Raw genomic sequence first — 18,369 nt, 5'->3', positions numbered from 1 at the left:
GAGGGAATGGAAAGCAGAGCAATTAGAAGGAGTGAGGTTGGAATAGGAGAGAGGAGTGTTAAAGTCTAGACGGTTAATATCCTGTTAGTAATTAGCAATGAAAAGGTCCAGAGCAGGCAGAAGACCAGGGCGTGGTGTCCAGGAAGAGGAGGTGGGTTGAAAGTGGGAGAAGGGGGTCATCGATACAGGGTGGAGGAGTCCTTGCCAAAGAAATAAGCTCAGAAACAGAGGCGGGGGAAGAAGGGCTCAGTGCCATGGCGGGCGCAGAATTCACTGAGGTGTGGGCGCTGGGGGACAAAGATGAGGCCCTTACTGAGGTTAGAAAGTTCTGCCTCAGAGAGGGGAAGGTTGGAGGGAATGCAGAAGACCTGGCATGGATGAGAGCTGGGATCGATGGGGGGGAAGGGGGTTAGTAGTGTCTGAGGGGAAAGGTTTGGGGTGTTCTGAGATAGTGGGGAGAAAGGAAGATGGAGTCTCCAAGGGCCCAAGAACTGGCAATGGGACTTGAGAGAAACAGGATTGCGGATTGGTGGTGGGGGAAGGGGAGATGGGGGTTCTTGCAGCAGTGTGTGAAGACCCGGCCTGGAAGTCAAAGCCGGAGTTGGACGTTGTGCAATCGGCACTTTGGAGATGTCTGAGGTCGTTGGAGCCTGCACTGATGGCGGTGGAATACGGGCTTTGATTATCATTGATATCAGCAGCAGGGATCATGGTCTGAAGACATCAAGGCCTACTGGCATTGAAATCAGTAGGTTGGGTGGTCTGTAGATGGGTGATTCTCCACTGTGCATCTATAGAATGTTGTCAAAGTTTTAGGTGACATCCCGAATCTACTCAAGCTTCAAAGGAAGTAGAGGCACTACTATGCCTTCTCTGAAATGGTACTTATGTGCTGGTCCCAAGACAGATCCTCCAGTATGATAATGCCCAGGAATTTAAAGTTATTGACCCTCTTCACCTCTGATCCCCTAATAAAGACTGCCCCATGGACCTCGGTTTCCAGCTCCCGTAGTCAAAAATCAGCACCTTGGTTTTAATGACTTGGAGTGAGAGGTTATCGTTGTAGCACAATTCATCCAGATCTCCAATCTCTCTCCTATATTCTGATTCATCATCATCTTTGATTCGGTCAACAGGGATGTCGTCAACAAACTTAAAGAAAGCACAGGAGCTGCATTTAGCCTCAGTCATAAGTGTAAAGTGAATACCGCTGGATAGTAAGCACACACTCCTAGGGTGATGGTTATTGTGAGGAGATGTAGCCGATTTGATGTATGCATCTTCACTGTCCAGATGTTTCAAAGTTGAGTGAATAGTCAATGAAATGGCATGTGCTGTTGATCTGTTGTAACAGTAGGCAAATTGGAAGATCATCAGCCCCATGGTGGTTATAAAGAAACACTGAAGCTAATCTCACCTTTTGTTAGTTGGTCTGTTAGTGTTGTGGTTTCTGTGAGTGCTTGTTCATGAAGATTTTAGTCTTTTACCAGATGTCGGATGGCTATACACCTTCTACACTGCCTGAAAAAGTGGAGGAAGCCAAGTTACTGGCATCACTCAACAAAGTTCTTGATGAGCACTTGAATTGCCCAGATATAGAAAGCTATGGGCCAAGTACTGGAAAGTGGGATTAAAAAGGATAGGTACCCACTGATTGGTATGAACTTGAAATGAATGGCCAGTTTCGATGCTGTTTGATTATGACTCTGAAGATTTACATGAGGCTTCTTTAAGGAGCAGCATACAATCTGCTGGATGAACTCAGCAGGTCAAGCAGCATCTGTGGGGGACAGGAACTGCCAGTGTTTCAGATGGCGAATCTGCATCAGAATCTGAGCCAGATCTCAACCAAAAATGTTGACAATTCCTTCAACTCCCCCCACCCCAACAGATCCGAGTTCCTCCAGCTCCAGATTTCAGCCACTGCTTCTTAGAGGATTGGCCAGAATTCTAAATCTTAGTATCAGCAAAATGAAATGAAGAAAAATAAGATGGATTTTGAGAAGAATATTCTCTTCGGAAATCACTAAGGAAAGCTAAAGAATGGACAAAGGAACATTTAGCCAGTGCAAATCTTCATTTGGTTATTGCCATGAACCAACTATTTAACCAAGAAGAAGATGGAGAGTACTTTTGCTAGCATGATCTGGATGTGTTTTCTGGTGGAGTGGTGGAAGCCAATCCAATTGCATCTTTCAAATGGTAATTGGACAAATATCTAAAACAGAGAAAACACAGAGCCACAGGATGTGAAAATAATTGTTACAGCATTTTCAAAGAGCACTACAAGTATGAGGGACTGAATAAGTTCCCTTTGTATCATGAATTTCACAATTCTATCCAATAATTTGTATACATCTAAGATTAATATCACCAGATATTATTCAGGAAAATTAGCACAAGTCAAACAGGAGAATACAATTCATTGATTTATTGCCCTAACATTACAGATTATCAATAATATTCAGTCAGAAGCAGATTCAGATTGAAATGTATTTACCACATGCACATCGAAACATACAGTAAAATGTGTTGTTTGCGTTAACAACCAACACACCCCAGGATGCCCCAGGGCACTAACGAGTGCTGCAACGTAAAAAAGATACTGTTCAAAATCTGAAATAATACTCTGCAAGAAGTTGGAACAATTCTCCCTCCTGCATTTATCACCACTGTCTTAATGTAACGCCAACTGCTACATGTCAAATTGATACTAAGAAAGGGAATGTTGCACTGTGCCCTCACACAGTCAAGTTCAGATGCTTTATGAATATTCTCTACATCTAGGGCAGGGGTTCTCAACCTGTTGTCCATGGCATAAAAATTTTGGGAACCCCTGATCTAGACAGACAATGTTCTCAATGAACATTCTTGTATTCCAGATTCCACGAAGTTTTGAAAATACTCATGGTGATTACACTAAGTACAGTTGCCCGGCCATTAAAGAGTGACCTTTCACATTGATAAACTCCTTCCTCCCTCTAATAACAATATATCACAGAATGGACACTGACTTTTTGCCATGACAATGGGTCTTCAATGAATTGCTCCATGGCTGTTTTGTGGCCAGAGGGTTGGAGTGCTGAAGTGCAGGGTGTAAATCAATCAAAAGACCAACAAACAGGTAGCCTGTCCTGATAATCAAACAGTACGATTAGTCCTACATTCAGATGGAAAAGCAGGAACCCATACTGTCCCAACAGCTGCTTCATGGAGTGAGGGAAGAGTTTATACACGGTAGGAAATAGGTTACCACTGAATGTGTGAATGCGTGCCCATGCAAATAATGGGCACGTGAATATATGACTGGAAAAAGACCCGCATTTTTACGACATTTATCACAAAATATCCATAAAGTACCCCAAAATGTTGTGTCGAGCTAAAGAACTACTTTAGAAACAAATTATTATTGCAATGTAGGAAAGCTAGCATCCAATCTGTGCACAGAAACATTCCAAAACAGCAATGAAATAATAACTGGGTACCCTTTAGTTAATAAAGTTGGGCAAATGATAAATATTGCCTAGTTGCTTTTGAAATGGCTCTTTGGAGATCTTTTACAGTGCAGCACTTTCTCAGGAATCCACTGGGATAGTCAACCTAGACTGTGCATTCATTTGTCAATAGGGGTATAACAGCAAAATACTTTTCAAACTGAACTGCAGTTATCTTGGACAGCAGTTCAAACTAAAAGCACAAAAGGTGCAACACCTGTCAACCAAGCAACTTATTCCTGCCAACTTCAACCCCCAAAATGTTAATCAACACCAAACACAGCATTCCTGCTTCTCATTCAGTTTATCAGAATAGCGTGACTAAATCTGTTAAATTTTGCAAGGGAACATCAGGTGCTGTTAAATAGATAACAGATAAGCATTTTAAAGTAATTTAAGGCAGGTCTCCAGGTTCATTCTTTGCCTGTTGATATGACTGACAGTTGCTGCAGGGAAGACAAAGAGTTTTCTTCCCTGCATGTCAGCGTCAGGTTACCACTAATAAGGTTATCCTCAGTCCAGAGAAGGGAGAGACAACAAGAAATAGTGCTGACAGCAAGAAAACAAAGACACAGCTTAAACATTTTGTTAGTACTTTTCAGCCTTCAGGGAGTACATACAAACTGGCCCCAACCCCACACTCCATAAGAAAATGTCAACACAATTCCAGAAAACAATCATGCTGCACAGTACAGCTAAATCCTACAGTTCAGGGGAATATAGATGGAGAGGGAGACCTTTGGGACAAAAAGGATTTAGAGAAAGGGACAGAAGAATACACAGGAAAAGAGACTATAGATATTGCAGATAAATAAAGATGGTATAAGATAAATTATAAAAATATTGTTAGGGAAAGAAAACAAAGGACATTGCAAGTGAATTAATACCCGACTGAACCAAAATTAGCCTTCACATACTAGTTTAGGAGAGGTAGAAGCCATCTAGGGTTTCACTGCTGATCACCACCTCTCCTGATAAGTATATTTGTGTGGCTAGTGGAAGGTTGGCTAAGAGAGAAAAGTAGCCAACAGCCATGTTTAAGGCACAGTACTCTTAGGATACAGATTATGCAGTGGATACAAACTGCAGCAACATGTAAGCACGGAAGAAGCAGTGAGCAAACAGACATAAATCAGACAGTGAGCATGCAGCCACTGAATACAAATATCAGGCACTGAATTTTGACCACCACCGCGAAGAGGGATGAGCCAGGGTAGGGAAAAGAAAGTCAAGGTGTTGAGTGCACTGTAAAATATAGAGAGACTAGGAAAGGAACTTTTGGTAATCTCATTTCTATAAGCAATTGGACAAAAGTTAAGCTGTCAAAGAAACAGAAAATAACTTTACTTAGGTCTTTTAACTGATTGTTACTCAATTGCAGTTATTCTACATCTGGAAGACATAAAGATTAAATACAAGTTCCATGATGTGCATCTCCAGATTTCCAAACAAAATGTTTTGGCCAATTGACTGCTTGATACAACTTTTGACAGATACATTTCAACTGCATACAAATGACCCTGGAGCATTTTATTCAGCCTGTAGTATATCGCTAAAGCCAATAACCACCTTAAAAAAGAAATTACTTTTACTCCTTCAGCTCTGCAGTGGCTTGGCATAAGGATAATATATCAGACTGTATGGGAAGGCTTTGGTTAGACATAATCTTCAGTGGAATCAACAAGATAAAGACACACATTTTAAACTGCCCAGTGTATCTTTTAAATTTATCTCCCCAGCTGCACAGTACCTAAACTGTAAAGTGGTCTTCGTGACTCTTAAATAATTCCCAGGGCTACACTTTCCTTCTTGTTTCTTATACTTCCCGCTACATCTGACCTTTCTGTTTTGCTTTACCAAAGGCCATTGGTGAAACAGCGGTGATATTATGAGTAAAACTATCAAGAACACTATGGAAAAAGTAAATTGGATTGAAAAGAAGCTAACTTGTAAAGCAAATCAGTACCAGTTAAACAGCTTCAAAATTTATATATTTCACTCTGAAACACTATTTAACAAAATTGTCTATTGTGTCTTTCTCTCCCTTCAATATTTTTTACTTCAACATCTCAGTTCCCCATACATACCTCAATCATTCTCCACCATTCAGTTCAATCATGGCTCGAGTGCATGTTAACTCTGCATATTGAATTTTGCTCCTAAGCTTTTGTTACTCTGTATGACAGCATGCACAACCCGCTGGAAGAAAAGATTCCAAGTTCTCACTAAACTATGGATGAAAAAAAGTGCTGCTTGATTTTCCCACCCCAAATATAATTTTAATTTTAAAATTTTGCGCAATACTTCTCCAATTCAGCATTTTTTTAAAATGAAATTATAAGAGTTGGCAAGACTTCATTTTATTAAGAATAAAAGGAAGAACAAACAGAATGGCATTTTTGGGGTTTCAAAGGCATGAAAGAACAAATTCAAGGGGTTAACACCCTTGTATGGATCTCTCCTACAATGTCACTCTCTTCTACCCTACTCTCCATACAAAGCAGCTTTAAAAAAAGTTCACTACATCAGTGTCAACATCACGTACAAACTCCCACAAGGTCAAACTTTAATAATTGGTTACAAAGCTGTATTTTACAATGACATAAAACTGAAAGGTCTACCAATTCAGCACTTTTGAATACTCTTAGATGCATTTTATTGCCACTAGTCACCATTTTGACTGCGCACTGCAGCTTGAAAGTTGAGCAAACCAGCAGAAAAATGGTGGACGTGAACTTACATAATGTCTTTCACAACCACAGAATAACTGAAAGCTTTTGCCAACAGTGAAATAATTTGGAAGAAGAGTTACTATTGTAAAGTTGGAAATGGAAAAGGGAGTTTGCACAGACCACGATCCTTCCTGAAAGTGTAGTGTGAGCATGAGTTTATTATTTCATCTGAAATGTGGCAAACTTAGCAGTGCAGCTCTGTTTTAGTGGATTACATAAATGACAGGAACCAGGAGCGGGATCAGTCTCAGAGGCGATAGCACTGCCCACTGAGCCATAGCCAATATTGCATATGCAGTAGGAGAAAAAGGAACAACAATGTGAGGACTACAGAGACCAGTTGCTGACACTAACCATGAGCAAGAGTATGGAAATGCACCAGAAAATTTAAGAGCTATGAAAAGAAATATCATCAAGGGTGCATTTTTCCTGAATAGATTCATATTGAAATCCCCTCAAAATACACCCGAGGTACACTCTTCCCTACAGACTATGCTGGATCAGAAAACTTGAATTCATACTATTCATAAATGCTTTCAAACCAAATAATTTGTTTTGCAGACAAGTAATTGATGCCAAAGTGCATATTTGGGAGATATGATATTCTAAACAGTATTGCTATGGCAAAGTTTATAAACTGGGCATGTTACAGTACTTGTGAAGGAATATGTTACAGAGCATGTGACTTGCTACAAAATATCTTAGGTACTTTCTCCATCGATATAAAATGTGTGTTTTTCCCTATAGAATAAACTGCATGACTTTCTAGATCTGAAAGTTATAAAGATAAGAATATTTTGGAAGGAACAGCACCAACATGTTATTATCATCGGTTTATCAACATGCTACCCTGTGGGAAGACCACTTGAGTACAGAATTTCCACATGAATGCTCATAACACCCAGCATCATCTCATCACCATATGCCTTTTGACCCTTCCACTGTCTTCCGGTTTTTAGATTGCTTATCAACATCTGGTTGATCAGAAATTTCACCCAACCATATATTAGCAGAACAAAACCAATGCCTTCAGTTCCCACTATTGCCCCGCTGGCTCTTCAGAAAAAAACTTGAATTTGAACCATGCTATTCACAAATTTCATCATACTTGAGATGAGCTTTGGACCCAAAATTCAGGTCATCACCAAATCCGTCCATTCTTACTTGAACGCATGGCAAATGAGAAATAATTTTATCCAAGTATGGAATTTTACTGAAATGACAAACTGACAAACATGGGAACAGCCCTTCAGCCAAACAGATCTAAGTCGGTGTCTAGACTGCATAAATCCTCCTGCCATATTCTTTTGCCTGTCATATTCTTCCATTCCTTTCTGCTGAATTACAAGTATCAGGAATAATTTTTACTGTCTTAAGCATTCTAAGTGAAGTTCCACAGCTTTCCTATTATACTTGCATGCTATATATGTTGGGCAGAGAGAACTATAATATAACTAATGGTATAGCATACAGTGTACCTGATTCTTTGTTTTCTATTTTACAGAAAAAGTATGAAGCTGAAGAGGGCAGCATTTATTACCTATTTCTAATTCCTCCAGAAGGTTAGTGACAAGCATCCTTCTTAACCTCCTGCCGTCCTTCAGGCATTGGTACTCCCACATCCAGAGAAAAGTTATTGATAAAGAAGTTCCACAACATAACTTCAAGTCAGGACGGTGTGTGACTTGGAACAAAACCTGCAGCTGGGTGATTTTTCTGTGCACCTACTCTTCTGTCCTTGAAGCGAAGGGTGAGGAGTTGGTAAATGTATGTTGATTAACCAAGTAACTGGATTGCATTTTGTAGATAGCACACACTGTGACCATGGAGCATCGCTTTTGGAGGAAATAAATAGGGTACTTTTCCCTGCATGTGTAGGAAGCTCATCCAAGCAAGTGGAGGGAATTTAATCACAATTCTTACTTGTATCTTGTAGATCCTTAAAAGATTTTGAGCGCTGTGAGGTCAGTAATTCTTTAAAAAAAACTATTTAGTTACCAAAGTAATTGCACTGCTAGTGCAGTTGAGTGTCTGGTCCAAATTGATGATGATAGGAATCAGCAACAATACTGCCTTTGAAAGTGAAAGGTAGGAGTTTGGACACTTCTTGCTGCAGGTCATCATAATCTGACAATTTTATGTCTCAAATATTACTTGTCATTTATAATCTCATAACTGTGGGTAGTTCTGATTTCCAACTAGGGAGTCCAACTAGCTACATAACCAAAATTCTGGAGGAACTCAGCAGGCCAGGCAGCATCTATGGAAAAAGTACAGTTGAAGTTTCGGGCTGAAACCCTTCAGCAGGACTGGAAGAAAAAAGCTGAGGAGTAGATTTAAAAGGTGGGGGATGGGAGAGGAAAGAGAAACGCCAGTTGACAGGTGAAACCTGAAGGAGGAGGGATGAAGTAAAGAGCTGGGAAGTTGATTGGTGAAAGAGATAGAAGGCCATGAAAGAAAGAAAAAGGGAGAAAGAGCACCAGAGGAAGATGATGGGCAAGCAAGGAGATGAGGTGAGGGAGGGATAAACAGTTCAGAAACGGTGAAGGGAAGGGGTGGAGGGCATTACCAGAAGTCTGAGAAATTGATGTTCTTGCCGTCACACTGGAGGTTACCCAAAAGGAATATAAGGTGATCTCATCACGACAGTGGAAGAGGCTACGGATAGACATATTGGAATGGGAATGGGAAGTGGAATTAAAATGGGTGGCCACTGAGTGATCCCTCTTGTTCTAGCAGACGGAGCATAGATGTTCGGCAAACCGGTCTCCCAATCTATGCCAGGTCTCACTGATATACAGGAGGCCACACCAGGAGCACCAAACATAGTAATTGACTGCTACACCGGCATCTGCATGTCTTCTGTTCTTTGCGAGTCCATCTAGCTACCCTCAACATTCTGTCTCAATGCCATCAACAGCAATCTGGACACTTCTGCAAACCAGAAGTTCAGCTTCAGAGGGCTCTAAGATATTGAGATATAAAAACACCAGAGACTACTTATTCAGCAGCAAATGATTCATCTTTGCACTATCTACAAGACTCAAGTGGGAGTGCAAGCAATTTTAACAAAGCGAACCTAGACATTCCTGCCTAAATTCCACCAATATGTTGATTTTGCTACCAGAGGTGAAAATACACAAGATCTGGTTTATACCAATATACCACTTGTCTGTAAAGCAGTCTCTCAGATCACTAACTGTAATGTTAATTCCAGCATACAAACCTGTGATCAAACAGGTCAAACCAGTTCAAAAGGTGGTGAAAACCTGGCCTGAGGGTGCAATCTCTTGCACTGCAGGACTGCTTCGATAACATGAACTGGAAAATGTTCTGGGAGGCTGCTACCTATGGCAACCAGGTTAATATTGAGAAACACACAAAAAATGCCGGTGGAACGCAGCAGGCCAGGCAACATCTATAGGGAGAAGCGCTGTTGACATTTCGGGCCGAGACCCTTCATCAGGACTAACTGAAAGGAAAGATGGTAAGAGATTTGAAAGTAGGAGGGGGAGGGGAAAATGCGAAATGATAGGAGAAGACCGGAGGGGGTGGAATGAAGCTGAGAACCAGAAAGGTGATTGGCGAAAGGGATACAGAGCTGGAGAAGGGAAAGAATTATGGGACGGGAGGCCTAGGGAGAAAGAAAGGGGGAGAGGAGCACCAGAGGGAGGTGGAGAACAGGCAGAGTGATGGGAAGAGAGAGAAAGAAAAAAAAGGGAGGGGGGAGAAAAAACAAAAAAAACCTAAATATATCAGGGATGAAGTGGAGGAGGGGCATTAACAGAAGTTAGAGAAGTCAATGTTCATGCCATCGGGTTGGAGGCTACCCAGCCGATATATAAGGTGTTGTCCCTCCAACCTGAGTGTGGCTTCATCTTGACAGTAGAGGAGGCCATGGATAGACATATCAGAATGGGAATGGGATGTTGAATTAAAATGTGTGGCCACTGGGAGATCCTGCTTTCTCTGGTGGACCGAGCGTAGGTGTTCAGCGAAACTGTCTCCCAGTCTGCATTGGGTCTGACCAAAATATAAAAGGCTGCACCAGGAGCACCGGACGCAGTATACCACACCAGCCGACTCACAGGTGAAGTGTCGCCTCACCTGAAAGGACTGTCTGGGGCCCTGAATGGTGGTGAGGGAGGAAGTGTAGGGGCAGGTGTAGCACTTGTTCCGCTTGCAAGGATGTGCCAGGAGGGAGATCGGTGGGAAGGGATGGGGGGAATGAATGGACAAGGGAGTCGCATAGAGAGCGATCTCTGCAGAAAGTGGGGGGGGGGGGGGGGGGGAGGGAAAGATTGGTAGTGGGATCCCGTTGGAGGTGGCAGAAGTTACGGAGAATTATACGTTCGATCCAGAGGCTGGTGGGGTGGTAGGTGAGGACAAGGGGAACCCTAACTCGAGTGGGGCTCCCCTCCCCCTTTCTTTCTCCTTAGGTCTCCTGTCCCATGATCCTTTCCCTTCTCCAGCTTTGTAACCCTTTTGCCAATCACCTTTCTAGCTCTCAGCTTCACCCCACCCCCTGTGGTCTTCTCCTATCATTTCGCATTTTCCCCTCCCCCTCCTACTTTCAAATCTCTTACTATCTTTCCTTTCAGTTAGTCCTGACAAAGGGTCTTGGCCCAAAACGTCGACATTGCTTCTCCCTATAGATGCTGCCTGGCCTGCTGCGTTTCACCAGCATTTTGTGTGTGTAGCTTGAATTTCCAGCATCTGCAGATTTCCTCGAGTTAACATTGAGGAATATGTGGATTCTGTGATCAGCTACATAGGGAAACGTACTGAGGATGTTACCATCACAAAACACATCAGGCTAAGGGCGAATCTGAAGCCATTGCTTACTGCAGAGATTCATTCATGGCTGAGGGGTCGTGATTCTGCCTTTAGATCAGGGAATGCAACAGCTCTCAGGGAAGAAGAAACTGTGCTTTCCCCAATCTATCAGGAAGGTGAAATGGGAGCATTCTTAGAGAATTTACAGCCACTTCTGCGATACCAGAGACTTGAGGCGCATGTGGCAGGGAATTCAGAAGATTACAGACTACAAGACTACCTGCACATCAGTGACGAGGATGCTTCACTTCCAGAGAGGCCAAATGTTTTCAACACCTGGCTTAATGTGCAGAACAAAGTGCAGGCGAGGAAGGCACACCTCTCTCCATGGGAGCAGACACCCCACCTGGCTGAAGCTGAGGTGAGGAAGACCCTGGCCAGGGTCAACCCACACAAAGCTCTAGGGCCCACTAATATTCTAGGTTGGGATCTGAAAAACTTCACAACCCAACTGACAGAGGTGCTGACAGATAGATTCAACATCTCTCTGAAACAATCCATTGTACCCTCGGTTTTCAGGGCAGCAACCATCATTCCCATGTGCGACCTAGGCACTAAGGGTTCAGGCGACAAGGAACCATCATTCCAGTGCCAAAGAAGGTGACAGTAACCTGCCTAAATGACTATCATCCGGTAGCATTAACATCAACCATATGAAATGCCTTGAATGGCTGTCACATGAAGCACATTAAAGCCTTTCTTCCAGCTCCATTAGACCCATTCCAGTTTGCTTATTGCTCAAACCAATCCACTGACGATTCAATAGTCTCTGCCCTCCACCTTGTTCCTGTCCCACTTGGAAAATCAGGTCTCATATGCCAAACTGCTGTTTATAGGCTTCAGTTCAACATTCAACATCAACATGCCCAGAAACTGATGGGGAAATTGTCCTCACTGGGTCTCAACACCTCCTCTCTGCAATTGGATACTGGACTTCTTAACAGCAAGGTCACAGTCAGTCCGTGTGGGCAGCAACATCTCGTCCCATTACGCTGAACACTGGGTGCTCCATGAGACGTGTGCTCAGCCCGCTGTTGTTCACACTGCTGAGGTATGACTGTGTCAGGATCCAGCTCAAACCAAGTCATCAAGTTTGCAGATGACACAACAGTAGTTGTTCTCATCGAGAATGATGATGAGACGAAGTATAGAGAGGAAGTGGAGTGGACAACATTGGAGAAATTTTGTCTCATTTCTATATACATTATATATATGTATGCAGTTAAATGACAATGAACTTCACTTGAGTCCAGTCCTACAAACTGCAATCCATCCCCTGATGGATTGGTGAGAGAAGAACAACCTAAGCCTGAATGTGAAGACAACAAAGGAAACCTTTGTGGATTTTAGAAATTGGCAGACGAACCATCCCCCTCAGTGAATATATGGCTCCTCTGTAGAGAGAGTTAAGCAGACCAAGTTCCTTGGAGTTACCATCACAGATGACCTCACCTGGTCCCTTAACTTCACCCCCCTGAACAAGAAGGCACAGCAATGCCTCCACTTCCTAAGAAGATTGAGGTAAGCAAGCCGCCCCATTCCCATGTTAACTGTGTTTTACTGAAGTACCATTGAGAACTTCCTGACAAGCTGCATCTCCTGGTAATGGGAGCAGTAGAGCATCCGACCAGAAGTCACTACAAAGGACTGTGAGAACAGTTGAGAGGATCATAGTTGTCTTCCTACCATTCATCAGGGACATTTATCAGGAGCGCTGCATACACAGAGCACTTACTATTATTAAGAATCCCACCCAGCCATCCAGTATCCTCTTTGACTTTCTACCATCAGGCAGAAGACTATGATGCATAAAAACAGGAGTGGCTAGGATGAGAAACCCTTTCTTCGCCAAGGCTATTAGGCTTCTGAACTCCCCACTACGTTATATTTGGTGTTTCTGGTTAATCTGTTCCTTACTTTACAATATTTAATATTAATACACTTTAGTTTGTGATTCATCTGCAGATTTTATCTGAACCTTCGTAAGTTATCAGGTGTTATGTGTGCTACTATGCTTTACACCCAGGTTTGGAGAAATGTTGTCTCATTTCTATATTTATTATATAGTTATATATGTTATAAACAAGTATGTAGTTAAATGACAAAAAACTTCACTTCACAGTTGACTAAGATCAAATGTGCTCACTGTTTGCCTCAATGTGTACAGTCCTATAAACTGTAAGAAGCCTAACACCATCTAAGTAATACACCTATGTCACCAACCCTGAGATTAACTTTCTTGTGGGCATTCACAGTAAATTCAAAGAAACACAATAGAATCAATAAAAAACTACACACAACAAAAATGGACAAATAAACAATGTGCAAAATGTCCAAATACAAAAAGAGGGGAAAAACAAAATAATAAATATTGACAACATGAGTTGTAGAGTCCTTGAAAGTGAATCCATAGGTTTTTAAACCAGTTCAGTATTGGGTTAAGTGAAGTTATCCCCTTTAGTTCAAGAGCAAAAAGAACCCAAATATAAACACATAAATAAGTAAGTACGTAAGCAATACCGACAACATGAGTTGTAGAGTGCTTGAAAGCGAGTCCACAGGTTGTGTTCAGTGATCAGTTCAGTGCTGAGGTGAATGATATTACCCATACCGGATCCCCATGGAAGCCTGATAGTTGAGGGTAAATAACTGCTCTTGAAACTGGTGGTGTAGGATCTGAGGCTCCAGTATCTCCTTCCTGATGGCAGCAGTGAGAAGAGACACTACCTAGATGGTGGGGATCTTTGATGATGTCACAGCACTCCTTGTAGAAGTGATATAACCAGCAGTATACTCTCACCACACATCTATAGATGCTTGCCAAAGTTCAAAGTAAATTTATTATCAAAGTACATATATGTCCAAAAGACCATAAGACATGGGAGCAGAATTCTCTTCCACCATTCAATCATGGCTGATCCTTTTCCACCTCAACACCATTCCCCAACTTTCTCCCCGTAATTTTTGATACAATGTCCAATCAAGAACCTGTTGATCTCACCTTTAAATACACCCATTGACTGGCCCCCACAGCTTAACAATTGACCTCAACATCTGCCCAATCACTGAGATCAGGCTAACTGGTCTATAATTTCTTTTCTGCTGCCTTCCTCCTTTCTTAAAGAGTGGAGTGACATTTGCAAATTTCCAGTCCTCTGGCACTATTCCAGAGTCCAATGATTTTTGAAAGATCATTGCTCATGTCTCGACAGTCTCTACCACTACCTCTTTCAGAACCTTAGGGTACAGCTCATCTGGTCCAGGTGACTTATGTACCCTTAGGTCTTTCAGCTTTTGGAGCACTTTCTCCCCTGTAATAGTAACTGCACTCATGTCTCTTCCTTCACACACTATATTTCGGTCACTGCTAGTGTCTTCCACAGTAAAGACTGATACAAAATACTCATTTAGTTCATCTGCCATCTACTTCACCCCTGTTATATTTTCTCTGGACTCATTTTCTAGTGGTCCGACATCCACTCTCACCTCTCTTTTATTTGTTTACATAGCTGACAAAGCTTTTACGATCCACTTTGATATTGTTTGCTACTTTGTTTTCATACTTCATCTTTTCCCTCTTAATGATTCATTTAGTTACTCTGCAGGTTTTTAAGGCTCTATCTTCCCACTAATTTTTGCTTTGTTGTATGCCTTCTCTTTTCTTTTTACATTAGCTTTGACTTCCCTTGTTAGCCATGGTTATAATGTTTTGCCATTTCATCATTTTTGGAATAGATCTGTCCTACACCTTCCTCATTTTTCCCAGAAACTCGCACCACTGTTGCTCTGTGTCATTCCTGCCAGCAGTTCCTTCCAATATACTTTAGTCAACTCCTCTCTTGTACCACTGCAATTTCCTTTACTCCACTAAAATACTGCTATGTCAGACTTTACTTTCTCCCTATCAAATTTCAAGTTGAACTCAATCATATTGTGAACACTGGCTCCTAAAGGCTCTTTTACCTTAATCTCCCTAATCACCTCTGGTTCATTACATACCACCCAATCCAGTATAGCTGATTCCCCCCAGTAGGCTCTAAAAAGCCATCTGGTAGACAATCAATAAACTCACTCTCTTGAGATCCATTACCAACCTGATTTTCCCAATCGATGGGCATATTAAAATCTCCTACAACTATCATAACATTGCCCTTTTGACATGTATTTTCTATTTCCTGTTGTAATCTGTGATCCACATCCCAGCTACTGTTGGGAGGCCTGTGTATAACTGCCATCAGGGTCCTTTTACCCTTGCAGTTTCGTAACTAAACTCACAAGAATTCAACACCTTCTGATCCTATGTCACAGCTTTCTACTGATTTGATGCCATTCTTTACCAGCAGAGCCACACCACCCCTCTCTACCTACTTTTCTATCCCTCCAATACAACGTGTAGCCTTGGACATTCAGCTCCCAACTACAAGCATCCTTCATCTACAATTCAGAGATGGGCACAACATCATACCTGACAATCTGTAATTGTGCAACAAGATCATCCGCCTTATTTTTTTACACCCCGTGCATTGAGCTATAACACTAAGTGCTACTCTTTTTCATTTTGCATCCCTAACGCATTAATACCCACCCTGCTGGCTGCAATTTTGCCCTATCATCTGCCTGCCATTCCTGAAAGTCTGACTGTATGTTATCTTTGCTTTTTATCATTCATCCTATCCTGAGTCCTTCCATTCTGGTTCCCACACCCCCCCCCCCCCGCCAAATTAGTTTAAACCCTCCCCAACAGCTCTAACAAATCTGCTCATGAGAATATTGGTCCCCCTCTGGTTCAGGTGCAACCCATCACTTTAGTACAGGTCATACCTCCCCCAGTAGAGATCCTGAAGCCCTGCTCCCGCACCAGCTTCTCAGTCATTCTTGTGCCAAATAATCTCTCACTAGAATATGGCACAGGTAGCAATCCAGAAATTACTATCCTGGCGGTCCTGCTTCTCAGCTTGCTGCCTAGCTCTCTAAATTCTCTCTTCAGGACCTCATTGCTTTTCTTTCTTATGTCACTGGTACCAATATGTAACAAGGCAACTGGCTGCTCTCCCTCCCTCTCTAAAATGCAGTGGACATGATCTGAGATGTCCTTAACCTTGGCACCTGGGAGGCAACATACCATCCGAGTGTCCCGTTCACAGCCACAGAATCTCCCGTCTGTTCCTCTATCACTACTGCTCCCCTCTTCTCCCCCTTTCCCTTCTGCACCACAGACCCATGCTCAGTGCTCGTAACCTGGTCTCCATGGCATACCACTGGGAGATCATTCTCCACAAAAGTATTCAAAATTTATATACTTATTTTTGAGGGGAATGGCACAGGGGTGCTCTGTGCTCACTGCCCATTCACATTTCCATTTCTCCTGACAATCACCCACCTACTCGCCTCCTGCAACTTTAGGGTGACTATTTCCTGTAACTCTGATCAATTATCTCCTCACTCTCTTGTACAAACCAAGGGTCATCCGCCTGCTCTCCAGATCCCCAACACTGTCTTCAGGGAGCTGCAGCTGGATGCACTTCACACAGATGTAGTTCCCTGGGAGACTCTGGGTCTCCCGGGACTCCAACATCCGGCATGAAGAACACACAATTGCCATTTACTACATTAAGTATTGTGAGAGAGAGAAAAAAAGGCAATCTTAACAGAAACTTGCCCAGATCCATTGCCGAAGCCTCCTTTGAGCCAAAGCCTGGCACACCCTCACCACTAGCCTACTCTCAACAATGGTGCGTCGCTTGTCCCTTCTGTACTTTTATTTAATTCACGGTGCTTTGCTCCCATCACTGATTGGGCTTCCAGAATGTCTGAACACCTGTGAAGCTCTCCTTTTAAGCAAGAATGGTTGACCTGTGAGAAACATTGCTCCTGCCACTAATTGGGCCTCCAGAATGTCACCATATGCAACCCTGAGATTCACGTTCTGGCAGGCACACTCCATAAACCCATAATAGAATAAAAACCATCAATGAAACTGGGGCATACAACCAGTGTGCAAAAGACAACAAATACCTCTTCAGTTAACCTTTGAATTCTATTGGCTCATGTTTCTTTGGTGTGCGTGTTGCTTTGGATTTCCAGCATCAGCAGACTTTCTTGTATTTAGATTTTGAAGGAAGTAAAACAGGAAATGATAGCTAAATTAAAAGGGAAATATCACATGGCTCTCAATGTTATACAGTACACAGAGGAAAAAATACATGGAGTTTCTATGGTATAATTAGAATTAGGCGTTGTAGAATATTTGGGTGCAATTTTACCACACAAAGAAAGCACTTAGATTTTTGGAGAAGAAAAGGAATGTAGAGTTTTGAGATAATTTTTGAGATATACTGCCATAGTAAAGGTGCTAACATCTTTTGCAAACATTATGCAATAAAGGTGTATTGCTTTTTTAGGATAAGTACTGGGAAAATAAGAAGCCACAAGAAGTGATAGAATATGAAACGGAGTAGAGAAAACACTTCTTCCTCCCACCAAAATCATCTTGTACAATGCATTAAGGTTCTTCACAGAACACATCTGTGCAACAGCTGGTTCCATGCTTGAGAAAGCTGGTGCTGATCCTTTTCAATTGGGTGTTTTTTTTTCCCCCTAATTTTCTGGCTTCTTACCTACCTTGCATGTTGCATCTTCCACAGTATTCAGTAAATACATTTAATTCCTTATTATGTAAATATACCACACCTTAAAATCTTACTCTAAACATAAGAGGCAAAAAAAAACTAACTGTATTCAAAATGAACCTTTCACAATTGTTACTGGGCCAACCTGCCCCAACATATTCACAATCAGCAAATCATTCCAGAAGACTCAAATATCAGTGCTGAAAGACAAGATCATGAAGGGAGAACAGGGTGACAAAGGCATGTTCTTACTACAATGACAGCTTCCAACAAGAGTCAGCAGGATCTTTAACCCTTTGATTACAACTCTCCACTTCACTCTGTCTGTACATCACTGTATTTCCTTTCATGTCTCTCTGCGCCTAAGAATTTGATCTTTCTCCTTTCTTTCAGCATCCTACATGCTTTACTTCACCTTATCTGCACAGTGGAGTCATCAAGACTGCTTCAATTCTTGTTGTTTCCCAGGAACTCTTAGTGTCAAAATCCTCCCCTTCTGGTCTTTCCCTGCTAGACTGAGAAATAGCCAATTACAGACAGTAAGTTAATACCCCTGAATTAGTCTAACAGGGCATACACTCTGTAGCCACTTTATTAGGTACAGGAGTGGAACCCGTATGGTCTTCCACTGCTGCAGTCTATCCACTTCAATATTCAACATGCTCTGCATTCAGAAAT

At 42.1% G+C, this 18,369-nt stretch overlaps 1 protein-coding gene across 6 annotated transcripts in view; it reads right to left on the bottom strand.

The window, feature by feature from the left end:
* The window catches only part of rad51b (RAD51 paralog B), a 562,125-nt gene that overhangs the window by 320,709 nt on the left and 223,047 nt on the right, over nucleotides 1-18,369 (bottom strand). The window lies entirely within an intron of this gene.

Source organism: Hypanus sabinus, chromosome 2 (assembly GCF_030144855.1).
Source record: "Hypanus sabinus isolate sHypSab1 chromosome 2, sHypSab1.hap1, whole genome shotgun sequence".
In the NCBI taxonomy this organism is placed as follows: Eukaryota; Metazoa; Chordata; class Chondrichthyes; order Myliobatiformes; family Dasyatidae; genus Hypanus; species Hypanus sabinus.
The sequence above is the reverse complement of the archived record's forward strand: the minus strand, read 5'-3'. Positions and strand labels throughout refer to the sequence as shown.